The sequence below is a fragment of the Vipera ursinii genome, assembly GCF_947247035.1.
Source record: "Vipera ursinii genome assembly, chromosome: 7".
Lineage (NCBI taxonomy): Eukaryota > Metazoa > Chordata > Lepidosauria > Squamata > Viperidae > Vipera > Vipera ursinii.
In genome coordinates, this window is record NC_139521.1 from 18,378,828 (window position 1) to 18,395,815 (window position 16,988).

Genomic DNA, 16,988 nt, shown 5'->3' on the forward strand with positions numbered 1-16,988 from the left:
CTCCTTCATCCAAACTCTTTCCTAATGGAATCTTGAGGATAACATATATCACGGGAATAGGGCAAATCCAGTTGAAATTTGCTGGATGCACAGACCTCTACCCTATGGATAATTTAAGGTGGGATTATAGGACCAGCTGGTCTAAATTATTTTTGGACATCTGTTTTACAAATTATGTTGAAGCCCTCTGAGAAGGTGTTTGTTGAGTTATACTGGGTAATGGTGTAAACTCAAGTAAAAGTCCAATCTTAGCCCCAGAAGCTGTCTTGATAACTTAGCCCAACTTACTTCATAGTGTTGTTCTAGTTGGGAAAATTGGAGGAGGAATATGTGAACACTACTTGAGCTGATGGATGAAAGATGAGGATATAAATTTAACATTAAATATGAATAAAATTGTGAATATTCAAATGTTCATATAAAATATACCTTTTTATAAATAACAGTATCAAAAAGCTATAATACTTTTGTTGATAAATCTCTCATATATATACATATACACAAGGATGGATGGATGGATGGATAGATAAACTGGGTAGAAATTCAAATACTTGATGGTAACTACAAGAGACTGAATTCTATTCAAATTCATATTTAACATGCTTGCTTTAGGTAAAACAAATCAACAAAAATATTATAAAAATAGTATTTGAGTGTGTACAGTTCTGTATAAGAATGAATCTTTATTGTTTTACAGTAGAATTTCATTTAAATACCTATTAATCAAATACCAGAACTGAAATGCTTTATTATGGAGAACTAAATTCATATAGTGTGATTTCAAACATCATATTCAAATTAATCCAGCATTTATTTTATAATTTGGGATTGAAAATTCAGTAACAGACTGGTATACAGTATTCCTCAACTTAAAAGTCACAACTGGGACCACAGTTTTATTGCTAAAACTGTGGAGTTGTTAAGCCAGTTGACTCCAATTTTATCACCTTTTTCGCCATGGTTTTTAAGTGAATCACACGGTTGTTAAGTAAATCCAGCTTTTCCTATTGACTTGCTTGTTGAAAGCCAGCTGGGAAGATTGCATCACGAGCCTCGGATGCTGCAACTATCATAAACACGCACCAATTGGCCTTAATTTTGATCACAGGAACATAGGGATGCTGGTTGTAAGTGCAAAGATCAGGTGTTAAGTCACTTCTGTCAGTGCCATTATAACTTTGAAATTTCATTAAATGAATGGTTGTAAGTTGAGGGTTACCTGTGTATACTTCTAAAACATACTTTAAAGAAATAGTAACCAAAATGCATTTTTCCAACTTCGAAATAGCTTGCTTTTTTCAACTCAGAAACAGGTCAAGCTGCTTGGCAATCTTAATACAATGGATTTTAGAAGCATATTTTTCTACTGAAGAACACTGAAAAATAGCTATCACATATTGGTTTTACATAGGAAGGTACAGTAGAATTTAAAGACAAATCCTAAACTAGTGGTGGTGAATTAAGTAGATTAGTAACAAAAACTGCTATCCCCAAAGTTCTGCCAGCTTCAGAGCTGACAAGTTACCTTTTGCTAATTTGGTTCATTTTAAAATTCTTAGCTTGGTAAGCAAGGCAGGAGAATTTTTCAATGGACTGCTCAAAAAACAAAATGGGCTCAGACATACAATGGTAGACTTATGTCAAGAGTATGCTAACCATTTCATGCATGAATTAGATTTTTGCCTTTTACCAATGTTTAAATTCTCCCTGGGAAAGTAGTATTTTCAAAATGGGTATCTGCAGAAAGCCTAGCTTATATTGAAGTGGTATATGCATTGTGGTATCACAGTACAAATTATGCTGCTTGAGCACTTGCATCAGATGCTATGACATAAGTGCAAAAAAGGATGAAGTCTGCAAAAAGATAAACAGTATTACATCAATGCTTGATCAGGGGTCCCCAAACTCTTCAGCTAATTGATTCTTCATTAAGTTTTAGATTCTTCATTGACCCTAAATGTTTATTAAGTGAAAATAATGTAATACATCTACTTTAACTTTACTAATGCTACGAATATTAACAAAAGAGACAAAGTTGCTCTCACTGGTGGCTATCCAACCTGGGTAAAAAGCTAGCCTGCTAGCCACTTCTCATTCAGGACTAGGGACTCACATGGACCTCTTCAGAAATCCCTACTGACCTCTAGCCATTTATTGACCTCTCGGGTAATCCTATCAACCTGTGGGTTAATACTGACCACTTTGAGGAGCCCTGTTCCAACTTGTTCCACTATCTCAGGGGTTGCCACAAAGAAGAGGGAGTCAAGCTAGTCTCCAAAGCACCTGAAGGCAGGACAAGAAGCAATGGATGGAAACGAATCAAGGAAACAATATAGAACAAAGGAGAAATTTCCTGATAGTTAGAACAATTAATGAGTGGAACAACTTGCCTCCAGAAGTTGTAAATGCTCCAACACTGGAAGTTTTTAAGAGATTGGACAACCATTTGTCTGAATTGGTATAAGGTTTCCTGCCTGAGGGGGGGGGGGTTGAACTAGAAGACCTCCAAGGTCTCTTCCAACTCTGTTATTGTTATTATTCTTTAAAACTTACATACTACAATGTTTAGAGTACTTAGGAGAAAAAAATAAGCAGCTTATATGCACACATTAGAGTTTAGAAAGAATGATTAAAACTTACAAGATTTTTTAGGTTTCTATAATCAGTTCACACTGCTCTGTAGCCCTTTGAAATATCAAACTGTTTTCAAATAAATACTTTAATATATGGCTGCACAAACAGAACTCTGATCAGGTTAATATCTGTGGACAAAAATGAAATTTCAAGTAAACAGGTGGCATTAAGTTTACTACTTATTGAAAGTATAATTTCATTCTGTATAAGACAGAACAGCAATAAACCTGAAGATTCAATTTTATACAGACTTTTCTAAAATCAAGCAAGATACAATCACACTTGCCACTTTTTAATCCCTGATTCATATAAATAGACCAGGTTAAATAAACAGAACAGTTTTTATATTGAAAAAAAAAGAAATTTCAGATGCGGGAAGGGATAAGTACTATTCATCCCAAGCACTTTTCCTAGATATGGAAAGCTAACTTGCTTGGACAACAGATTTCACAAGTCAGTTCCATCACCTTGAATGTTAAAATTACAAATAATGAATGGAGGAAACTTGATAATATACCTTTTACTGTTCTAGCATACACCTTGTGTTTTGTGCATTTCTTACAATGTATGGAGATTGTACATCTCTATATAAAAATGTATATTCATCACTTTTCAATTTCTGAATCAAAATATAATCTAAAGCGTAGCTGAAAGGCAGTATTGGAAAAGTTCTATAAATGCACTCTGCATCAGACAGTAGGGAGTTTAGCTGCTAATAGTTAAGAATTTCATAAAGAACAATATTCTGTAAAAACAAATCTCTATACAGGTTAACTGCCAAATTGCTTTTCAGATGCCTTAGAACAGGGGTGTCAAACTGCCAGCCCCTGGGCCGGTTGCATCATGCAGAGGCCGCACCCACCCCAGCTCCAGCAATGCAAAAAAAGTCACGATACATCATGACACGTCACATGATGCAGTGTTTGACACCCATGCCTTAGAATGTAAATCAGCTACACTTTAGAACATGGGTGTCAAACTCACTGTATCATGTGACATGTTGCAACGTATCGTAACTTTTTTTCCATTGCTGGAGCTGGGGTGAACGTGGCCTCCGTATGATGCAACCGGCCCACGTGCTGGCAATTTGACACCCCTGCTTTAGAAGATCACACACTGATCACCTATGACAATATTTTGTAATATAAAAACCATTTTCACATGTGCTACATCAGACATGTCAAACTCGCAACATGTGACATCACACAACGTATCAGAGCTTTTCCCCCATTTTTGGCAATTGGGTGGGCGCGGTTTCCTTGTGATGTGTAGTTTGACACCTCTGTGCTAGATGAAAGCTCAGAAGTTGCTTCTTAGTTGGGAAAGCAATCACTATATTTCCAGTCTTTAAAGTCATGAACCTGAAGATTAAAATATATGAAGATATTATGCAAATATTTTAACAAAATTACTAGCCCTGCTTTTAAGGGTTTTATTTGCCATTATTTGATATTCAAAGATAAAATTTGATCATGCACTATCCTGATATCCAAGATATAAAAATTCCAACTGAAAAAATGCTTGCAAAAAATGAAAATATAGTGTTTTCTTATTGTCATTATTTTAAGTTCCCTGTTTCATTCTGAGCCTGATTATAAAAAATCACAGGTGTTTTTGAAGGTAGCCTGTACTTGCAGAGGCTGATTTTTGAGGCCTAAGTGAAATAACTACATGGATCTACATCCAGGTGTCCTATATAATTCTTAGCACTTTGTAGTTGGACTAGCTAGAAGATAAAAATGAGGACTGTAACAAAAAATACCTGGAGGCAGGATTGGAAAAAATGCTTTAGAACTATGACTGGCTTTAGGAAAAGCATCAAGCCAATTCTCTTTAAATTGGACTTTAAAATTTGGTTTTATAGGTTTAATACTGTCATGTAGATAGCTTTATGGGCTTTTCGTTTTATCTTGGTTTTAATGATTTCGGTTTTTTTAAAGGACAGAATGACATTCTAGTGTCTTCCAGTAGTCAGTAATAAAATTATAATTGGCTATATCCACCGATTAATCTATAGCTATTTTTCAACTGTACTTTCTTCCGCCATACACATATTACCGCGACGTTTTTTTACTCCAGCCTGGCCCTCAACCTCCCCGCCATCACAAGAGTTCCTCTCTGCCTCAACGCTAGAGTTGTTCCTTTCCATTTTCTCCTCGACTACTGCTAACACTTCATTTTCAGCTTTTACCGACAAATTACTTAACGGACAATTTATTACTATTATTGGCTTAAGTATCCGCTTAAATTAGCGCCCAAGTTCGAAAATAGGCACTGTTTAAACTTCACTTAATATTTCACACGGAACACTCTTTCTATAACCACGCTCTTGCTCCCTCAAGCAAATCCTCATTTTTTGAGGCGCTGATCCGTTTGTGTTTCTACTGGTCCTTCTAAATAAAAAGACGTGCCCTGCACGAGGAACTGAAAATACTGCAACGAACGCCCCACCCGAAGAGTTGGAAACGTAGCATGCACGACGATAAGCGACGCCTCGTCGTTCAAGCGAAACTGCCCAACAGCGTCCGTGCCCTACAAACTAGCCTACCGCTCCTTCCTGTAGAGGAAACGGGCTAACTTGCAGCTACCGACACGCCGTCTCACTAACGCAAGGGCCCGCGCAATTTTCAGGCAAGCTCTTCCGAACTTTTTTTTTTAAATTGCCTTTTGCTTTACAGGATTGACAGCACCTCTAACCAATTGGGAATGAACTAGCGGGGCTGGCACTTAAACGAGGTGGGAAGATTCTCTTTCCCACTTGGGTTTCAAAGTGTGGGAGAGGATGGGGCGGAGTTGAAGTTGGAGATTCGTTATTGGGAAGGGCGGGGGTGAAGAGAGAATGCGGGCGGTGGTAACGTTTATTCCAACGGACAAGAAAACTCTCCACCGTTAGTGCCAGTGCCTTACTGCGTATAGTCTATAATTGCAAAGTAATTGGCAATTTATAACAAATTAGACCTACGACGAGGCATCCTTTTCTCTTAAGAGAAACCAAAACATCAGCTTACCAAGATTTCATCTGCCTTTCAATAATTGTATTCCTAGAAGTAAACACATTTAAACAACTCAACCTGCTTTGACGAACTTTTTTTCTGTCATGCGTCTATGATGTAGATTTCATTTTGTCCTTGGTCCATGGCAGCTTTTAGTTCTTAACAGCAGGGGTATTAATCATTTCCCTTTTATTGTGACAACATACAGTCTAGGTTATATAATTATTTGATTGTTCACCATCAAGTAGAATCGATTGTTGTAGACAAACATTAGGGAAAAGTTCAGCCCAATTGTTTTGATGTCAGCTCTCTGAAATAGACCAGATTAGAAAATCCAAGTTATGAATGCTAATACAGGTAGTCCTTAATTTATAACAGGTTGCTTATTGACTGTTTAATGATATGATGGAGCTACGTAGAAGTACTTACAACCTGGATTTGAAGTTCTGATGGTCTGCTCTCCCCCCAGTCATGTGACTGAACTTCAGTGCTCAGCAACTGGACCACATTTACAGCCACTTGCCGTGTCCCATGGTCATATAGCTTTTATAGCATTCCAATTTTCAGCAAAACCACACCCAGAGAAAACTATTGATTCGCTTAATGACCTGAGTGGCTACTTTATGATTGTTGTATTTGCTTAAAAATCATCACAAAAAAAATTATATTTTTTTACAACGGTCACAACTTACAGTCATGACAGGCAAGGCTCCATTACAGTTGCAAATAAATCAAGGACTAGTTAAGTACTGTGAGAAGAATCCAGAGAAAGAAATATTTTGGGGAATATTAAAAAGGCAGAATATATTTCCCCAAAGGAATAATGGAGAAGATCTAAAAAAAGATAGAAGCCAGCCCCCAGAAACTAGCCCCAGCCCCTCTCCCCCAGGCAGAACCTAGGCAGAGGCCAGCTTTTAGAAATGCAGATGAAATAATCCATTCAGGAAGGTTGGAGCCAGGAAGCTATTAGGAAGACAAAGACACCTAAAATCTACATACTCCAACCCAAATTCTAAGGAGAGAATTGACAAGACTGAGTGGCTGTTCGTGCCGGCATCCCGGGAAATTCCGATTATTCCATCTCTGGCCATGGGGGGTGAGCTATTACCTCCCGTAGATAGGGCGCGCAACTTGGCGGTCCTTCTAGATTCACAGCTCTCTTTGGAAGAGCATATTGGAGCTGTGACTAGGGGGGCCTTTGCCCAGGTTCGCCTGGTGCGCCAGTTGCGACCCTATCTAGCCCGGGATGCCTTGCGTACACTCACTCATGCGCTCGTGACTTCTCGTCTAGACTACAGTAATGCTCTCTACATGGGGCTGCCCTTGAAGTCCACTCGGAGGCTCCAACTGGTGCAGAATGCAGCCGCGCGAGTTGTGCTGGGGGTTTCCCAATACTCCCATGTTACACCTTTGCTCCGCGTGCTGCATTGGCTGCCGGTTGCCCTCCGGGTGAGATTCAAGGTGTTAGTGATGACTTACAAAGCCCTACATGGCATGGGTCCGGATTACCTACGGCAACACCTGTGGCCGGCATCAACTTCCTTCCGTCCAGTGCGCTCCCACAGAGAGGGCGTCCTCAGGGTGCCTCCAATCAAAGAATGTCGATTGGTGGCCCCTAGGGGGAGAGCGTTCTCTGTGGGCGCGCCAGACCTATGGAACCGCTTGCTGGTTGAGCTCCGGATGGCCCCTGACCTTCGCTCCTTCCGGCGCGATCTAAAAACGTATCTATTTGAGCAATCTGACCTGGTCTGATGGCTTAGGGTTGGGTTTTTAATACGTCTTAATTATTGTTTTAACCTTGGGCATTTATTTAATTGTTTTTAACTTTTGTATCCTGTTTTTGTATTTATTGCCCTGAGTCCTTCGGGAGAAGGGCGGTATAAAAATATAATAATAAATAATAATAAATAATAGGATTAACCCACCAATACCAAAAGGGCACACTCAAGACTCAGGTTAAAGTACATGACACAGGAAATACAAAGCCTCAAACAGGAACAGGAAACAACCTCAAAAGCCCATGAAGGTTAAAGTACATGACACAGGAAATACAAAGCCTCAAACAGGAACAGGAAACAACCTCAAAAGCCCATGAAGGTATAAAACCCACCATTCTCAGCTACATGTGGTCAGTTTTTCCAGAGCCATCTTTCTGTCTGACTCTTCAATAAACTACAACCTTCTTTCTAAAGCAGTCTCCATGTTTGTTTATTACCATCTTGAACTGGACTAAAGAGGAAGTGTACTAAAGTCATTGTGTAAACAAACCTATTCCTGTCCTTAGGTGATCAAGGTAGCCATAACCCTGTAAGCGTAGCTGCACGTATTCCCCTGCAACTGTCTTATGCAAACTGTCTTCTGATAAGAATGTGCAGGATGTAACCATATAAGGAACAACGTATAACAATGTATAACTAGGAATTAGAGGTGTATAAATATGTCTGTTCATGAGCCCTTCGGGGTTCAGACCCTTTGCTTTGTTTAAGCCTTCTGAACCTGCACAATAAACCTTTCCTTTCCTGAAGAGCTTGCGTGAGTCTCTTCTTTCTACAACAGGACTGTGATGAAGATTTTTCCTTCAATAGTACTTTTATTATGGAGTTACAATAACAGAATCTTGCAAATCTGAACATGTTTCCTCTTTTCTCCCTTTATCTTCAAGAAAATCAGGGACGGTCAAATCTAAGGTATTTTTTGCCTTGGATTCAAATTTCTTTTATTTGACCATTGTTTATCCTGTTGTTCCTCGAGGATACTGTTACAATCAATTACATCTATTTAGGATTAACACAACAAGAAAGATATTGCTCCAAAGTAGCGCTTGCCTTTGCAATTTCATCATTGGATTGTGAGTGATGCACTTCAGACTTGCAAGAAAGAGCATCAGCCTGCTTATTCTATGAGCAAGGGACATAAGTAATACAGAAGTCAAAACGAAGGAAAACGTTGTGTCCAGCTGATCTGATATGTGATTTCTATGAAATCTGTAGATAACCCAAGTTCTTGTGGTCAATCTAAACTTGTAGAGGACATAGAAAATGGCCTTGAGGGGCAGGAGGAAGGGCCACTACAAAAAGAACAATGAGAGGTGGGAATATTAAAAAGAATATTATATTTCCCCAAAGAAAATCAGGCCCAGTTTTTCTTAAAAAACCCAAGCAGAAACTAAGCAAAACTATTCCAAGAGACTAATGTGAGTAAACCTCTCATACAGATCCCTCCCCCCCAGATTACACAAAGTAAAAGTGAAGTCAAAGGAAAAAAGCCAGAATAAGACTCAAGAAGAATGGAGTTTTGACCACCTTACTGAAATCTGAAACAGAATGTACTTAAATAGATAATGTTATGTATGCAGGCACCTGCATAGCAACAGCCACCAGGGGGTGTTGACCTGAACGGTTTTGGCGGGAAACCTAGTTTTGGCGGGAAACCTAGGGCCAACCCCATTGGCTGGCCGCCTACCTGACTAGGTATTTAAGGAGGCCAGTTAACCCACATTTGCCAGTACGCTACCCCCCCAATAAAGAGCTGAACACGTACTCCGGCTGGCGTCTCTTCCTTGCGTCGGACCCACTACATTACTGTGGCGACGAGGATGGGATTCTGCCGACAGAACGCACCACACGCTGAAGGAAAAGAGGAATCTTTCCCTTCCTCCCCAACGCGACCGCCAGCCACCGCAACTGGCCACCGCAAGACACCGGCTCAGGCCGCCACACGAGCAACAGAACCACACGCCACAACGACCGACGGGACGATGGCACGAGTTGGGCAACCCCGCGAGTTCGACACCCGCCACCTGGAGAAATGGGCCCGGTACCTGTCGCACGTCGAGCTGTACATGAGGTTTAACCAAATCTCGGAAGACGGCTCAAAAGCGGCAGCCCTGCTCTGCCTAGGCGGACCCGCACTCCTCAAGGTCACCGCAAACCTGTTCGCACCAGAAGCCATTGATACCGTCTCGTACCGGGACCTCGTCGCTAAGCTGAACGCCAATTTCCGGCCCCGCAGGTCCAAGTTGGCTGCATGATCCCAGTTCGAGAAGAGGGACCACCATCCCGACGAGTCCGGGTCCGACTTCATTGCTGCCTTACGAGAAGCCGCCGTCACCTGCAAGTTCTCGAACTTGGAGGAGCGGCTACAAGACAGGCTGGTTTGCGGCCTATGGGACACGAGACTGCAGGAGCGCCTGTTCGAGAAGGAGGAAGTTTTGCTCCAGGAAGCCCAGGACACCATCCTGGCCCACGAGGCGGCCTGCGGGGCCGTCCAGGCGGTCCAGGAAGCCAAACCCAGCAGCCAGGCAGCCAACATCCACCAGCAGGTCGCCTCCAGCGGAAGTCAACCCCCGACCATTGAGGCGGACCCCCGGACAAGCCCAGGCCCTCTAGCAATGCAATCAACTTGCAGAAGTGCGCAGGATGCGGCGGAAACCACGTGCGCAGCCTCTGCAAGTTCTGGTCGGCCACGTGTCGGGCCTGCAAGAAAACAGGCCACATAGCCGCGGTCTGTCATAGCTGCTGCCCCCGAGAGGAGATCCACAAGCTGCAACCGGAGGAATCGCCATTCGAAGGTACATTTCGGACAAGACCTTTAACTACATTAATGGCCGGAGCAAGCAGCGGATTAAATTACGGCCTTCAAATTTAGCCCTGACCAACTTCCAGAACTCGCCGGTCAAGGTAAAGGGGGAGGCCACCGTTTCCGTGGGGTTTAAGAGTCGCGAAGAGCACCTGGAGGTTGTAGTGGTAGAAGGCCAGAGAGCCAGCCTAGTTGGCCTAGACTGGTTTGAGGCCCTGGGAATTGCTGTCTCGGGGATCCACCGGATCCAGGGAGAATCCATTGAGGCCGTCTGCAAAGAGTTCGCAGACGTCTTCGATGGGACGCTGGGCAGGTACACAGGGCCCCCCATCTCATTCAAAGTGAACCCGAACGTTCCCCCCGTTAGGGTCAGGCTGCGGCGAGTTAACTTCACGCTCAAGCACAAGATCGAGTGCGAACTGGATAAGCTGGTGGCCCAGGGAATCTTAGAGCCCGTGGATGGGGGGGAATGGGAGACCCCGATAGTCACCCCACTCAAAACCAACGGGGAGGTGAGGATCTGCGCTGACTACAAGTGCTCAGTGAACCGTGCCCTAAACCTGCACGCTTATCCAGTACCCACGGTCAGCCACGTTCTCGCTTCCCTCCAAGGCGGCGCCATCTTTGCAAGGCTCAATCTTGCACAGGCGTACCAGCAACTCATGGTCACTCGGGCAACGGCTGATGCCCAGACGATAGTGACTCACAGGGGAACGTTCAGGGTGAACAGGCTGCAGTTTGGGATCATCGTAGCTCCTGGCATTTTCCAAGAGATCATGGAGAAGACGCTCAGGGGCATTCCGGGGGTTTGTCCTTATTTTTATGACGTCCTGATCGCAGGAGCATCAACAGAAGAACTGGCAGGTAGGCTGAGGGAGGTACTAACCAGGCTGCGCACTGCTGAGCTCAAATTGAAGAGGGAGATGTGCAGCATAGGGGTCCAATCCATGGAATTTCTGGGATTCAGGGTAGATGCCAAGGGAATCCACCCCACAGAGTCCAAGGTGAGGGCAATCAAACTGGCACCCACACCCAAGAACAAGGCAGAGCTACAGGCATTCCTGGGCCTGCTGAACTTCTATCACACATTCCTTCCATACAAGGCAGCCATTGCAGAGCCACTTCACAGGTTACTGGACAAGCAGGCAGCATGGGTCTGGACTTCCGTCCACGACCAAAGTTTCAGAGCCTTAAAAGCACTACTGTCGGACAAATCCACAGTAACCCACTTCATTGAAACAAAGCCCATATGTATCGCGTGTGATGCATCCCCTTATGGTGTGGGCGAAGTACTAAGTCACCTCAAGCCTAATGGGGCTCAAATCCCCATAGCCTACTATTCCAGGACGCTGTCTGGAGCAGAAAGGAACTACGCCCAAATTGATAGGGAAGCCCTGGCAATCGTGGCCGGAATCAAGTAGTTCCACAATTATCTGTATGGCAGGGAGTTCACTGTCTACACAGACCACAAGCCCCTGCTAGGCCTATTCACAACGGACAAGCAGACCCCCCCAAATACTGTCCCCCAGAATGCTCCGGTGGTCCATCTTCCTTGCAGCTTACAATTGCAAGCTGGTGCACAAGCCAGGGAAGGAGATGGGCCACGCAGATGGCCTAAGTAGGCAACCCATAGACACCACTGAACCAGACCCGGCACCAGCAACACAAATCCTAGACCTGCAGGAACTATCAGAATGCCCAGTACATGTCAAGGACATTGCAACCAGCACAGCTGCCGACAACATCATGAGCAGGGTACACTCATGGGTTTGCACGGGGTGGCAGGACAAGTCTCCAGGGCCTGAGTTCCAGGCCTATTTCACCAGGCGACACGAGCTCTCCACGCACCGGGGTTGCCTCCTTTGGGGAAGCAGGGTCATCATTCCCACCACAGTCCGGGGCAGGGTATTGGAATCCTTACATGAGGGACATCCGGGGGTGGTTAGGATGAAGGCGCTGGTCAGAAGCTACCTCTGGTGGCCAGGGCTGGACAAGGACATTGAGGAACGGGTCAAGGCCTGTTACACATGCCAGAGATCCAGGCCAGAGATGCCTCATGCCCCAGTGCACAGGTGGGAAACCACACACACACCCTGGTCCCGCATTCACATTGACTATGCAGGGCCATTCCAGGGCCAACTGTTGTTAGTGGTAGTGGACAGCCACTCAAAGTGGTTGGAGGTAGTCCCTGTCCCCAACATGACCTCAGCAAGGACAATCCAGGTGCTCAGAGCCCTCTTTGCCACACACGGTCTCCCCGATGTAATTGTGTCTGATAACGGGCCTCAGTTTACCGCTACTGATTTCCAGGCATTCTTGAAGGCAAATTGGATTAGGCACGCCACCTCCGTGCCCTTCCACCCGTCGACTAACGGGCAAGCTGAATGGATGGTAAGGACGACCAAGGACGCACTCTGGCACATCATCAGCGGGGACTGGCACCACAGACTGGCGAAATTTCTGCTTGCCCAACACACCACACCATGCATTGCTACCGGAAAGAGCCCGGCAGAACTACAATGGGGACGGCACCTCATCACCAAGCTTGACCGTCTGCACCCTGACTGTGTGGCGGCAGAGTCGGATAGGCCATCAGCACACAGGGTACTCAATGTGGGGGACCTGGTCTGGGCAAGGAACTACGGGACAGGGCATCCATGGGTTCCGGGGACCGTGGTTGAAAAAACTGGGCCTCTCTCTTACATTGTGGGGGTGGAGGGGGATCAACACATAAAGCGACATATCGACCAACTCAGAGGAAGGGTCCTTGAGTGCACCACCCACGGTCAACACGGTAGCCACACCCCAGGAGAGGTCAGGCCAACCGAAAATGACACAGAACCAGAACTAGAGGAGGATGGCCTCCTACAACCAACGCTGCTCAATCCAGCACAAAGGCATCGCGAGCCCGCTGCCCAAGTCCAGAGCCAAGCCACACCCAGACGGTCCACCAGGCCCCACAGGACACCGGCATACCTAGCGGACTATGTGTGCAAGTGACCACCCCACAGTTGCATTGTATTAACATACAGTGTTTATAGTTATGTAGTTAGTTATAATATTGTTTTATAGTTGTTATGTGGTTCTTCTCTAAGGTGGGAGGGGTGTTATGTATGCAGGCACCTGCATAGCAACAGCCACCAGGGGGCGTTGGCCTGAACGGTTTTGGTGGGAAACCTAGTTTCGGCGGGAATCCTAGGGCCAGCCCCATTGGCTGGCCGCCTACCTGGCTAGGTATTTAAAGGAGGCCAGGTAACCCTCATTCGCCAGTACGCTACCCCCCCAATAAAGAGCCGAACACGTACTCCGGCTGGCGTCTCTTTCTTGTGTCGGACCCACTACATTACAGATAAGATGTGTATGTTGAACACAAGACATTGTTATGAACTGAGATAAAGAAAAAAATTTAGTCATTAAAACTTAGTATAAATATTAATAGCTAATTTGAATATTGATTTGTCCATAAAGGTCATGTAAAGGTGAATAATGTAGACCAGCTAAAAACCTATTGTTGAAAGTAATAAATAGGTCTACTGTATATGGAATGTTAAAAACAAAAATTATCAGTTTAAGCAAGAGATAGCAGATACAAAGAAGAAGAAAGAAAGTATTAAATATTGAAATAAAAAGAAATTTTGATTACTACTTACAAAAACAACTGAAAATTAGCAAAAAGTAAGGATATCATATTGTATTCTTAATTTGTTGACATAGAGGGTGAGAAGTTAAGCTGATGGGATGTGTATTTTGAATATTAGATTTTGTGAGGAATGGTGATAGATGAATTAGGAGTATATTAAAAATCTTGGGAATGATAAATATCAAACGTTAAATCTAAATGTTGGTGGAAATTAAAATTGAAAAATCTATTAGGTCATTGATTGTCTAAAAGATTGTATGTTAAAACAATTAGAATATGTGTAAACTAAAAACTATGGATATATGTAAGAAAATTATTTTCTATGTGATAGGATGAAACTTGTCTTTAAATCTACAAATAGACAGTGTATATGAAGGGAAAAAGAGAGGAAATGTTTATGGTAGCAATTTGAAATCTGTACTAATGATATCTGTATGTAATTGAATTACTACTACCAAGCCACCACGTTGCTTTTCAAATATGTGAATGTAATATTAGAAAATCAATAAAATTTGGGGAAAAAAGTGAGGAAGGGAGGAAGCATATTCAGACTTGCAAGATTCTGTTACTATAGCTCAGGGGTCTTCAAACATGGCCCTTTTATGACTTGTTTAGTTTAGTTTTATTTGATTTCTATACCGCCCTTCTCCCTAGGGACTCCTTGTGGACTTCAACTCTCAAAATTCCTCAGCCAGTGTGCCTGGCTGAGGAATTCTGAAAGTCCACAAGTCATAAAAGGGCCACGTTTGAAGACGCCGCTATAGCTGTTATAATAAAAGTAGTGCTGACCTAAATGGCATTAGTTTCTTAATTGGGTTTATCTTGCAGGGGTGACAAAACCTGAATAGAGTGCATTGCCCTTGAAACAGATGTCTCCAGTGCTAAGAATTTCTCATTTAAATCATTATTTCTTTCAGCAAGCAGCATTTATTTAGAACAAAAGGCTCAAGGCAGCAATTCTAAACCTGAAACATCTTTACATAAAGGTAAATTGCTCCCATGCAAATTAAAAGCAACTGTTTTATTTTATTTATTTATTTGTTATTTTAATTCCATTTATATCCCGCCCTTCTCCGAAGACTCAGGGCGGCTTACAAGCTTAGCAGTAGCCTTCATTCTATGTATATGCCTGCTTATTAGGGCTTTCACACACACCCCAAGCGGCATTATTACAAAGTCAGCTTAATTGCCCCCAACAATCTGGGTCCTTTTAACAATAAAAGGGCAAATGTAGCACCAACAGAGAAGAGACTGACAGGTGAAAAATTTGAAAGCTATAAAAGCTCGATATATTTTGGGATCCTCTTGGAAGAATCCCTTTTTAAAGTGGAAAAAATTATTGTATGAGCTGCAAAATGTATAAAATGCTGATAAATGTTAGAATATCTAGAAGACTAGATCTTTTAAATGTCTGTATCACAGTCTTTAGAAGTAAAAATAGAAATAGAAAATTTTATTGGCCAAGTGTGATTAGACACACAAGGAATTTTTCTCCAGTGCATGTCTCTCAGTGTACATGCAAAACAAAGTAATCATAATGTCATACTAATAATCATAATGATACCAATAAGAGAAGGTAGTGGAACAGATGGGAAGGATAAAATGTAATACAGCCATACTATATGAGTAAATATACTTAGACATAAGACAGTATTGTGGTAATTAGATATTCAACAGAATGATAGCACAAGGAAAAAAAACTTGTCTCTAGTTGTTTTGGCATGCAATGCCCTATAGCGGTGTCCTGAGGGGAGGAGGCAACACGGTTTATGTGCAGGATGTGAGGAGTCTGTAGATATTTTCTCGGCCCTTTTTCTGACCTGTGCAGTATACAGATCCTCAGTGGAACACAGGCTGGTTGCAGTAGTTTTTTTTGCAGTCTGAACTATCCATTGGAGTCTGTACCAATCCTGTCAGTAGCTGTACCAAACTAGACAGTTATAGAAGTACAAGCGATAGACTCAATAATTCCTCTGTAGAACTGTATCAGCAGATCTTGGGGCCTTTACAATACAAAATTCAGTAAAAAAAGAGAATTAGTTTAACATAACAATTTGTTATTGGGGAAGGGGAAATGATAGGGCAATAAAACAATGTATCTAATTAAAAGTTTTGCACATAAGTTTTGCAGGCATTAAGCTTGCTGATGTGTGACTGTGGGGTTAGCACTCCATAAAAAATTTAACAAAATTTATCTGTGTGGCCCTTTTATTTAATTGGGGCACTCAGAGCACATTTTGGGGCATCATAGAAATAGCACAATATGAGAATATGAGCAAGAGTTTCAGATATTTAATATTTCTTGGGGTTGCTCCAGGATAATGTACGAGTTGGCCTTAAATTCCATTTTGAGGTGATCAGATTGATCACCTGACTCTTACCAGTGGCAATCTCTTGGTGCTGACTCTTAGCAATTTCCAATAGGTTCTATTCCATCAGTTACGTATGCTAATAGCCTATCTTTACCACAATGTTATCTGCATATTTCAATTAACCCTTACTCTTCTGGTAAGGTCATTAAAGCCAATTTCAGTGTAAACTTTTTATGCCACTGTAAACTGGCATAAAAGATCACATAGATAGTCATTATTCTCTAGAATTGGAATTGCGGATTTGACAGCTCTGTTGCACCTGAGATTCACCTACAGAAAATTATCAGTCTCAAGGATATATAAAACTCAAACTGAGTCATGAAAACTTTGAATTTCTCTGCATTTCTACTGTATTTATCAGATAAGAAATCAGGAGAGCAAAGTAACATAGTCCAAGGAGCACTGTGGCAGCTGATATAGCCTGGGATGCATTAGAGCTGGGATGTAGAGAGTTAGATCTGTGCCATGTGTTGTGTCATCTGAGCAAATGCTTGAGTCTGTTGGGTAATTTGGACATCTGTCTGGCTCTGCTGCATCTCTACTAGATTCTTATAGTAGAGAAAGCATTTGCAAACTGTTGAGCAATCAACAGCACAGCAAATGAATCAGTCATTGGATCTAAGTATTTGAAGCATGATTGGCTACTTTGTACAGGGAATAAGCTTTTATTGGAATTACTTCCAGATATTTCTTATAGCAACCTTAATTGGAAAGAGTCCAAAGAACAAGGTCCTCAGAGTTCTAACTAGTAATATTTATTAGAAAATGAAT

The 16,988-nt window shown here is 42.7% G+C and overlaps 1 protein-coding gene across 1 annotated transcript in view; it reads right to left on the bottom strand.

Annotated features, from left to right (window-relative positions):
* The window catches only part of RBM46 (RNA binding motif protein 46), a gene marked incomplete at both ends in the record, with an annotated part of 59,651 nt that overhangs the window by 13,717 nt on the left and 28,946 nt on the right, over positions 1-16,988 (bottom strand). The window lies entirely within an intron of this gene.